Genomic DNA, 11,213 nt, shown 5'->3' with positions numbered 1-11,213 from the left:
TTAACAGCAGAGTAAATTATTTTTTTTTCTCATATGCAGATCAGAAATATCTGGAAAGCTTCGAAATGTGGTGTTGGAGAAGGATGGAGAAGATCAGTTGGACCGATTATGTTAGAAATGTGTTATTTAGAGTCAGTGGGCAGAGGAATATCCTACACGAAAGAAGAAAACGGAAGGCTAACTGGATTGGTCATATCTTACGCGGTAACTGTCTTCTAAAAGAAGTTATTGAAGGAAAGATAGAGGGGCGGATAGAAGTGACCAGAAGAGGAGGAAGAAGACGTAAGAAGATGCTGGATGACCTTGGGGACAGAAGAGGATATTTTCATTTGAAGGAGAAAGTTCTAGATTGCATTAAGTGGAGGAAATGTTTTGGAAGAGACTGTGGACCTGTCGTCTTAACAGATTACAGATGAATGAATTAATTAATGCAGAACTCATTCAGTTTCACCTCAGGCAGACTAGAACTTATTCACGTCACTTGCGTATCTTCGTGGGGGGTAAAGGGCGGCCGGCGCGTAAAGCTTGACAACCTTACCACCTCGACGTCTCACAAACCTATGGGCCTTCATGGCCTGTTGCAGGGATAGCTTTACCTTACCCTAATATTTACCTTGCATTTCTTTTAAGGGAATATTTAATAAACTGGGTAGGATGCTTTGAGATGGATCATCCAACAATTCTCAGTCTTCAGGAGTACATCTCCGTACAGTATGGTGAAAATCAATAGATGCTTCGAGGGAGAATAAAATTTTTATCTTCAGGTCTAAGAGTAAACCTAGTAAGAAACCAGCACGAAGCAGGCAACAAGCTCAGCTTTACTTGGCTTAATCTTAGGATATGAAGGAGGATGTGATATCTTTCTCCGAAACGAATGCTGACTTTCACCGGGCGTCATGAAATTATATCCCTGATGACAGAACTATGAGAACATCAACTCTTGATGATTCTCAGGCTTTCCAGTGCACTTCAGCCTATGTTCTTGCAGAGCGACCGACTGATAACGTGTTGGATATTAACTGTTCATTAATTTAAATATATCTCATATTTTATATTACTGACATTTTAAAAATATTTGGTTTTCTCTGAAACAATTGTAGACATTTATCTAATTATACGGCGTCACATTCCAGAAAATAGCAATCTTAATTGATCTCAAAGGTTCCAGGTTGAGGAAAAGTAAATATTTTTGCTGTTTATTCAGTAGTCTTTCGGAATTTCAGAGAAGTCTGTAGCTGTTACGTCAGAGCTGTAGCTTACAGCGGGATAACGGATACAGTCCACGTATATTAACAAGTTAAAAGCTTATGCAGTATGTAACCTCGTTTTGAAAGGCATTTCCCTGAGCTTGTCGTTAAACCTGAGACGGTATATTTGCTCTTGAGTGAAGCGATGGGTATACATAAATTATAAGGGAAATTTCTCGCGAAGACAATGAGCTGAAAATCTGGAAATCCCCTCAGTCTCAACGGTTCCTGTTTAAATCCGACTTCTCGATGTTTTTATATTAAATGTATATTAAACATGTCCAGAGCACTGTATCATTGCGCCTAAGCATTTGTGTAAATTTTCGAAGTACGAAAATGACATTAAACACGGTATTTCGTAACATTGCGATTAGAAGCCCTGTTTCTTTGAGATCCCTTGCAATAGTACACGCCCCTCTAGGCGTAGGACTCGCAAGTGTTGATTTTGCTTCACTTTTTCCAACTAAATTTTTTGAATGCAGTATTTCACTTCCCTCATGCGCTCTAAATTTCCATATATCTCATTGCCCTCGATTTTCTTTCTCAAATGATGTCTGATAAACAGGGCCCGGATTTTGATGACATGTCATCTTTTTTCCTTGTACCCTATGCGATGCTCTTAAATACACGTATATACACATAAATCTCGGATATGGGCTGCTGGTTACACAAATGTAAATTTTGTAGGTAATATTTTGTCATTTTTTGACATTTTTAGGTTTAGGGTCATTTTTTCATTTTGGGGGTAATTTTTTGGAAAATTTTTGGACTTTTAAGGGTATTTCTTGTCTTTTTGGTCATTTTAGGGAATTTTTCTTCATGTTTTCTGAAATGTGAATAACATGGAAGCGAAGCGTTCTTTCTTTTCTCCTTTAGGTAATTTTTCTGGATTTTTTCGGTCGTTTTATGTCATTTTTTTAATATTTTCAGGTCATCAAAATCCGGGCCCTGCTGATAAACATTGTCTGGATCCCCTTACAGTTTCTTAGATCCAAATGTTCTCAAACACCGCCCGTGATCCCACAGTAAACCATGTATGAGGTATTTCGCCTATGGTGACTCACAGCTGTGCAGTACAAGTAAACTAATTTTTAACCGGATGGACTTCTCCAAATGTAATCTGTTGTTAACTTCCTTGGAAATTTAACTTTGTTTATTAATTTTACGCTTAAATACTCGTACTTAAAGAGAAAGAATAAATAGGCTTATCACCGAATTAGGTCCGTAACTGGAATGATTGCTGACGAGATATAAACACATTTGCAAATTTAGTCTCGCGGTTTTGTTGTGTTCCTGCATAAAATGTAATTTGAACACACAATCAGGGTAGGATCATAGCAGTAAGTCTGCATGTTTCGTATCTGAATCTGCATATCAGTTTAGTGTGGAACAGACAGACTGCTTCGTATCGATTCACTGCAGGAGATATCTCGCAACGTTTCTCAATTAAAATGGGGTATGTACTACACTCGGAGAAGTTCATGGAGGTAGGCCTAGGCCCACTGGAGCTGTAGTGCCAAGGGGGGAAAAAGTACTTCACTAGAAATTATAATTTATAGGATATTATTAAAGAGGGTGCACAATCATGTGCCTGATGCATGCCTACAACAAATTAAATCATTCCAATAAGCAGACGTACAACAGAAAGCTTATAAGACTGATAATACTGAACAAAATATCGATACTAAGGAACAGCTGAAAATCATCTGAATATGCCACCAGGAGTCGGAACGTATCATATTGTTCCGTATAGACCCGTTGCTAAGCAATGACTCTGTGAACATCGACCGTTGCTAGGTAACGTAAACAACATACACGAATGCAGCAATAGAACATCGATGTTATGCAAAACATTTCTAAGCAACTTATCGGTAAATACGTGTCTACAACAAGAGAGGTATTGTTGGAAACTGTGTTTCCCATTCGGTCTGTGCAAAGTGGTTATAAAGAAGACAACTGGGTCAGTCCAGTTAGAGTAACCCGTGTGGAAGCAGGGTCGGATATCTCGTCTGTAACCATGCGAGTCATAGGAGGTGACGAAAAGGAGAGAGTAAAATGTGGTCAGTAGTCTCACGAGACTCAAGACCCGAAAATGACTGCGTTGGCGAGGGCCAGCAGAAATTGTCATGTGTTTACATGCCCTCATCAGTGATCATTTTTCTGAGCCGAATGAAAATATTCCACACTCTCCCACTAAGTTCTTTAGCAATATCGTGCCATTTACGCTTGCATGTTTCAAATGTTTCCGTCGGACTTAACACCATGAGTGTTAATTCTGTGCTTATTTCATCTTCCCTGGCTTGATAATCCGGGCGGTGTTTTGTGAAGAGCTCGCGTTGCTGTCTGCATAGATTGAGCACATTTAAACAGTTCATTTCATAGTTTATCAGACAACGTTCCTCGGAAGTTATGTTTCTGTACAGTTCTCTGCTGACAGCGCTCATTTTCCTGCAGCTTTCATCTGGCCCAGCACAGGGACCAGAAGCGGATCTTGGAAATATGGTCATAAATCTGTGGGCTCCATAAAAGGCGGAANTCCCCATGTACTTAGACCAGTTATTGGTCCATTGTGCGTCCCCCCTTAATTTCTACTGTCTCCATACCATCCATACCGTAAATCTACGACACGGGACCCAGGACTTAAAGTGCCTCCCGGAGGACTCGTTCCCTGAATTTTTCCGCCCTTAAAAATTCCACGACCTCCGCCGCGTTTGAACCCGCGTACCTTGAGTCATGAGGTGGGAACGTTACCACTAGATTACGGAGGCCGCTACCCCAGGGCCATAGTACTTCTGGAAGGATTAGGTCAATTGAAAAAATCCGCGTCATCAGGAAAATATTTAATTTGTGTCTTAATTTTCATAATTGCATAAAATCAGCAGTTTTCCATTTATTAATCTGTCCTACAAGATTTAAAAAGGAACTCGTCACTGATATGGTCAGCATCATTATGTATTTTGGGATAGAGCATTACTACAACGTGTAGAGTTAGCTGCAGACACACTTTCTCCATACATTTTCAGTCAATGAAGACGTGTACATGCCGATCACAATGGCCGCGCAGTCTAAAACATGAAACTTCGTCACCTGCTCGAAAGCTGGGATCGTGGGTTCGAACCCTACTCAAGGCACGGATGTCTATCTGCGTTTATTCTGTATTTGTGTTGCCCTCTGTAGCTAGCGGCCTTACTTCTGACTGATCCCACCTCCAAGGAGTTCTACCGATTGTGTAAGGTTACGACTCTGAAATGAAAAGAAGCGTTTCAGTAATTCCCTCTGCTCCAAATGGGAGCAGCAGGTATTGATAGATAGATAGATAGACAGATAGAGAGATACATAGATAGATATATAGATACATACATAGATATATAGATAGATACATAGATATATAGATCAATACATACACAGATATATAGATAGATACATACATATATATAGATAGATACATAGATAGATAGGTATATAGATAGATATATAGATATGTAGATAGATAGATACAAAGATAGATAGCTAGACATATAGATATATAGATATAGAAATATAGATAGATATATAGATAGATAGATGATAAGAGAGACTAATTAAACCATCGGAAATGAAGACAATTCGCCTGTATTGCATTATGGCTTGTGTCTGTAAGTGTGATATTTTACCAGTCAGTACCCTGCTTGTGTATCCTAGGACATGCAGCCCTAAGTGTGATCAGGTCCTTGTGGGAACCTATAATTCACCATATTCAGCAATTTTCCATCCTATTAGAGGTGACTGAAAGGAAAGTTGTGAGAATAATCCACACTGGTTCCACTTGGTCTGCACTGAAGCCTTGCACCCAGATTACCATCAGGTTCCCACAGTGAATCCGACGTTGATCTCTACTATATTTGGGAATCCGGTTTGGAGTCTGCTGTCTTAAGCAGCGCCCCTTTCAGCGTTAGAGGCGGAGAAACGTGACAAATGAAAGTGCGGCGACAGGTGCAAGGCACGGGAAACACAAACCTGTTCTGAGTGTGGCCTACATCCCAGCAAACCTTGACCATGACTGCAATGAAAAACAAATCACGAGACAAGAATAAAATATGAATGAAAAATGGAGGATTGGGAAAAATTTCAGAAGAGATGTTCGGCCATATTTGCAATTCTCAATTGAATCAAGAGTCGCAAACAAAATTGTACCCCTTTTCTTCTCAGAAGGTTAACTCCTGTAGTAAACAATCAAGTCTTTAACATTTTTCATTCGCCACTTAATGGAAAGTTTAAGCATCACGAGATGCGTATTGTACATATTCTCAATCACTGCGGCAAATAGAGCTCACTCACTCATAGAGCTGAGCCCTTCTTGAGAAGTTGCCAATCGTGCACCCACTCACGAACTTCCCAGCATTTTATTGAATCCTAAGGTTCATTACAGTGTTCATAAAAGCCCTCCACTGGTCCCTATCCTAAGCCAGATTAATCCAATCAATACCATCACATCCTATCTTTCTAAGATCCATTTTAATGTTCTCCAGCCACCCACGTCTTGGTCTTCCCAGTGGTATCCTTCCGTTCAGCTTTCTCACCAATATCCTATATGCATTTATCTTCGCCCCCATTCGTGCTACATGCGCTGCCCATCTTATCCTCCTTGACTCCATCATTCTAGTTATACTTGGAGAAGAGTACAAGTAATGCAGCACCTCATTATGCAGTTTTCTCCAACCTCCTGTTACCTCCTGTCCAAATATTCTCCTCAGCACCCTGTTCTCAAACGCCCTCAGTCTGTGTTCCTCCCTCAATGTCAGAGACCAAGTTTCACACCCATACAGAACCATAGGCAAAATTATAGTTTTGTATTTTCTAATTTTTGTGTTTTAGGTAACAGACAAGAGGACAAAAGGTTTTGGACTGAATGGTAGCAGTGGTGTGTGTGTGTGTATATATATATATATATACGTGTGTGTGTGTGTGTGAGAGAGAGAGAGAGAGAGAGAGGGAGAGTCAGAGAGACTCCTTAAAGTCTGTGACATTTGTTGCTTCATTCATTGGACGTCCAGGCATTGAGATTCTGACTAGAAAAATCGAGTTAGGTTGTTCCTCCACTTGCACATGACGATGGAGACGGATCCAGTTTTCGAAACGTGGAGTGGACAGTATCTAACATAACACTCATGTAATAACAGATAACAGCTTAAAAGTAAACCCGAGCTAAATTCTGCATATGAATATATTTGTCTCATGTACCAGTAAGGAAGCGCTGGAATTGGATTGGATTCAATCAATTGTATTAACACGTTCTGGTCTGGCTAATGGTTTTAATTCATTTCTGTGTCCGTATGGGACTTTGCATATTCCATTGTCCTGTTAAATTAATTTAGAACGGAAATGAAAAATTTGTTACAGTTCTCTGTATCTGATTACGTTTCAGAGTTCTGCTGACGCATTTTAGTCCCACTTAGGGACTGAGGTCTCATTAAAGTATTTATCGCTATGAAAGCAGGCTATATTAGGCTGATATCTCGTAACACAAGTAGTTGATTCACAGCTCACTAACTTTTCTGTAGTGGGCATGTTGGTTAGCGTTTACCTAACTTCATTGTTACCGGAACCAATGTATTAACCACGAAGTAGGTTTACGTTTCCTTCGATTGTGATGACTGTTTATTTGAATTCTCTGTAGATGGCAGAAGAAGGTTGACTCAGCATTTCATCAAGTTCAAGTTTCTAACGCCAGAGGGGACGGATATAGAATGTGAATGCGGTGGTAGGCAACATGCAGCTATGATATGCAGGTTTTCGCTTTCAGAAAACTCTTCGCCGTGATTTACAAAGTTGAATCCCGTCAGTTCACGAAGTCATGTGTCATCTTTGTAGCGTCGAGGCAGGTTTCGGAGGAATCTGTTCTGTTCTACTTTTCATGCATTCAATTCCTCTGCACTATATTCTTGTGCATTTTACACTACTCTACTCCATTGCACTACCTACACCATGTTCTGTTTCGTTTTTTTCTAGTCTACAGCATTCCGCCACTGTATATTCTACTCTGCTTTATCCTATTTCATTTTATTAAATTCAGTTATGTTCTGTTCCCCTTTGTTATGTATACTCATTTCGGTTGTACTGTATTATACGTATGCCTCTAGGGGAAAATACCTATTGAAAATTCAACAGATCTGTTATAATTTTATTTAGCCCTTGCCCCTTTTGCCCTGCGTTTCTTTCCGTTCTTTATATTTTTTCCTTGACGTGGAAATATGCCGAGGCCGCCTGCCCATGAACGCTATCTATCAGTAGTGAGAGTAACTAATATCCTCTGTGATGCATAACACGCACTCATAGTCATCATGAATAAATTACCTAGCATTCCGGTCCATCCTTTTCGTTCTACTTTGACGACTGTTTCCGTCATAATCCATATAGAATTAGGTACAGCTTCTTATTTTAAACATTTTATGTGATATAAACATCAATCATTCTGATAGCGTTTACGTTATCCTTGTGGTACACAATTTGCAAATGCCAGTAGTGGAAATTATGTAGAAGGAAAACTTATTGTTACTTTTGCATGCAGACGGAAATATTTCTGCTGCCCGTTGTACCGGAGGTGTCTGTAAAAGCATAAACAGTCCCCGCATTGCCCTGTTGGTGCCTTGGCATTAGAATACGTGGATGTTTGCACTGCAAAACAGACTATTTATCTGGCTCTGAACCAATTACTCTTGGCTTTGTTTTTTAATTACATTTTTCCCGGGAAATCGGGATAGCGCAGTTGATATAGTGACTGGCTACGGGGTGGACGACCGAGGAGTAGGAGTTCGAGACCCGGTAAGGTCAACAATTTTCTCTTCTCCACGTCGTCCAGACCGACTCTGGGGTCCACCCAACCTCCTATCCAATGGGTATCGGTGGTTCTTTCCCCCGGGGTAATGCGGCCGGGGCGTGAACCTGACCACTCACCTCCAACTAGTGCCGAGGTCAAGAAAATATGGATCTATATATCCAGTCCCCCATACGCCTTCATGGCTTAGTGCTTAATTAGTTAGGCACGGGCAACTTCAATTTTATCATATTTCTCACTCGAATGAATGACGTGATATTCGTAATGAAGTTAGGAATAAATTAATTTTGAAATGGGCTTTTGTATCAAATCTATCTGGGCTATCTGAACGCCTGGAGTAAATACTGGCTTATCACATCACTCTTACGAGGCCAATACATGAGTACGTAACACACTGCCAGTGTGGAAGGAACATATCGAACGTCTAGCACTCACGCCTCGTATTCGAGAGATCCAGGGTTCAGATCTCCGGCAACGGCTATCCTGAATGAGATTTTCGTGATTTTCTTCAGTCCGACAGTCAAATACGGAGTAGTGCCTTCAATTAGATCACGTTTACTTCTTCCTATATCTTTTCCAATTCTGTTTCAATAATCACTCCACCATTTGACACTGCATAGGCCGAAAGCATCAGTAAATAACGAAGAATAGGAACTAGGAACAAGAGAAGTCAGTGTTTAGGCGGTTTAGTAACGGACGCGCTGACTTCAGAGGACACAGGTAATTTTCATAAAATCCCCCACCCCTCGCGGACTCATACCAACCAAAAAATTACCAGTATATCGTCTCATACCTCAAATATTAAAAGTTGGAAATTTGAAACGGCGCTGTTCTGTTGTATGAATTTGTTAAATACATGTACTTTGCGAGATGCTAAAATGGGAATTTTATCGATTTTTCTTTAATCGTCTTATTGGATTAATTATTGTTAAGTAAGTAATTATTACTGCGTGACATGAGATATATGCCTTGATGTAATTTGAGGTCTACAGTTCTTGTTTGAAACAGTTTTGGTTTCACAATAGCATATATATATCCATGTTAGGTGGGTCCCTGCCACCACGGCATGGCGCGTCCTCAGGTTGCGGATGGAGGAGACGGCCTCTGGAAGTGGAGGGTAGCTGCGAATATATTGAATAAGCAGTAGCGGATAGCCGACAAGGGGTGGCCCTCCAGCTTGGGGGTTGGGCGTGGGGCTAACAACCCCTCACCGTAAAAAATTACTTTGTTACAAAAATGAACACAAAACCTCGGACCTGGACGGATTCCTTGGATAAACGACCTAAGCTAAAGAAAATTGATATTAGATTTGGCACTTTGAATGTTCGAAGTTTGTGTAGGGCAGGTTCGCTCAGGGCAGTGGTAGAAGAAATCTGAAAATATAAGTTAGATTTAGCAGGAGTACAGGAGGTCAGATGGGATGCAGGTGGCATCGCACCAGCAGGAGACTATACATTTTTCTATGGAAAGGGGAATGAAAATCATGAATTAGGTACAGGTTTTTTCGTACATAAGAGAATCGTCTCAGCAGTTAAGAGGGTAGAGTTCGTTAGTAATTTCATCTATGTATGGGCTTAACCTTGAGAGAAGAATATTGGATACAATTTTGTATGAAGTTGATAGCAGTGATATCCCTCTGTAATTACTACAGTCAGTTTTATCACCCTTCTTGTGAACTGGTATAATAATAGACTCCTTCCACTGATCAGGCAATTTTTCCTTATGCCAAATAGAAGTAATCAGCTTGTGGATCTTAGAACGTAATATTTCGCCTCCTGCTTGAATAAGTTCTGCCGGAATTTGATCACTACCTGGCGATTTATACCTTTTCACTTTTGCAATAGCAATTTCAGCCTCAAAAGGTTAGGATGAGGTACTAACGGCTCAGCTGTATGGATTTCTATCTGCCTAACATCACTGACCCTATGTACATTCAATAACTGAGAGAAGTGGATCCTCCACCTATTCAAAATGTTGTGGGAATCTGCAAGCAGATGACAATTCTCATCCTTCACTAAGTTACTGCTAGGCTGGTAACCCCTCTTAAAGTCATTTATTCCTCCATACAGGTCTCTAATGTTCGTGTTCTTACTGTTCATTGCAAGCTCATCAATTTTGTCTTTCAGATATTCCCTCTTTTTGTTCCTGAAATGCCTGCTGGTTTCGCGTCTTATATTGTTCAGATTATCCCCATTTAACTCGCTTGGATCCTGTAACCACTGCAATTTGGCCTGATTTCTTTGATCTAATGATTTTGAGCATCCTTCATCGAACCATGGCTTATGCTTCTTCTGTCCATAATAACCTAGACTCTCTTTGGCAGACATTTTTATATTCTCCCTAATAATTTCCTAAGCTTTATTAACATCCACCTCAGTTTCCAAGTATTCCAAGGCCGCGAACCTATTTGAGATTTCAACACGATACTGCTCTTTACCCTATACCTCATTTAGTTTCTTGAGATTGAACCTCTCCATATGAACTCTGTTTGTTGTTTGTTTGGTCACTGACAGTCTTTCCCTAACCTTTGCCACCACTAGGTAGTGGTCAGTATCACAGTCTGCTGCCCTGAATGATCGGACATCAAGTGTACTTGAGTGCCGTCTCCTATCTATCAAAATATGGTCTATTTGATGGTGTATCTTCCCATCAGGAGATGTCCAAGTAAATTTATGGATGTTACGATGTGGGAACATTGTACTCTTGACAGTAAGATTTTTTGATGTGGCAAAGTTTACTACTCTAACTCCATTATCATTACTAATTCCATGCAAACTCTCATTCCTAATTGTTCGTTTGAAAATGTCTTCCTTCCCCACTTTGGCATTGAAATTTCCTAACAAAATTTTCATAGGGTAATTCGGGAATTTATCAAACACCTGTTCCAGTTCTTCATAGAACCTGTTCTTTATGTCACCAGTTTTATCATATATAATACTAAAAGGTCGCTGGTTTGATATCATTGTTATAGATGTTCACGCCCCAACAGAAGATAAGATAAGTGGAAGGAGTCTATTATTGTACCAGTTCACAAGAAGGGTGATAAAACTGACTGTAGTAATTATCGGGGGATATCACTGCTATCAACTTCATACAAAATTGTATCCAATATTCTTCTCTCAAGGTTAAGTCCGTACATAGATGAAATTATT

Source organism: Cryptotermes secundus, unplaced genomic scaffold, assembly GCF_002891405.2.
Source record: "Cryptotermes secundus unplaced genomic scaffold, Csec_1.0 scaffold564, whole genome shotgun sequence".
Classification (NCBI taxonomy): Eukaryota; Metazoa; Arthropoda; class Insecta; order Blattodea; family Kalotermitidae; genus Cryptotermes; species Cryptotermes secundus.
This window is presented reverse-complemented; position numbering follows the sequence as displayed.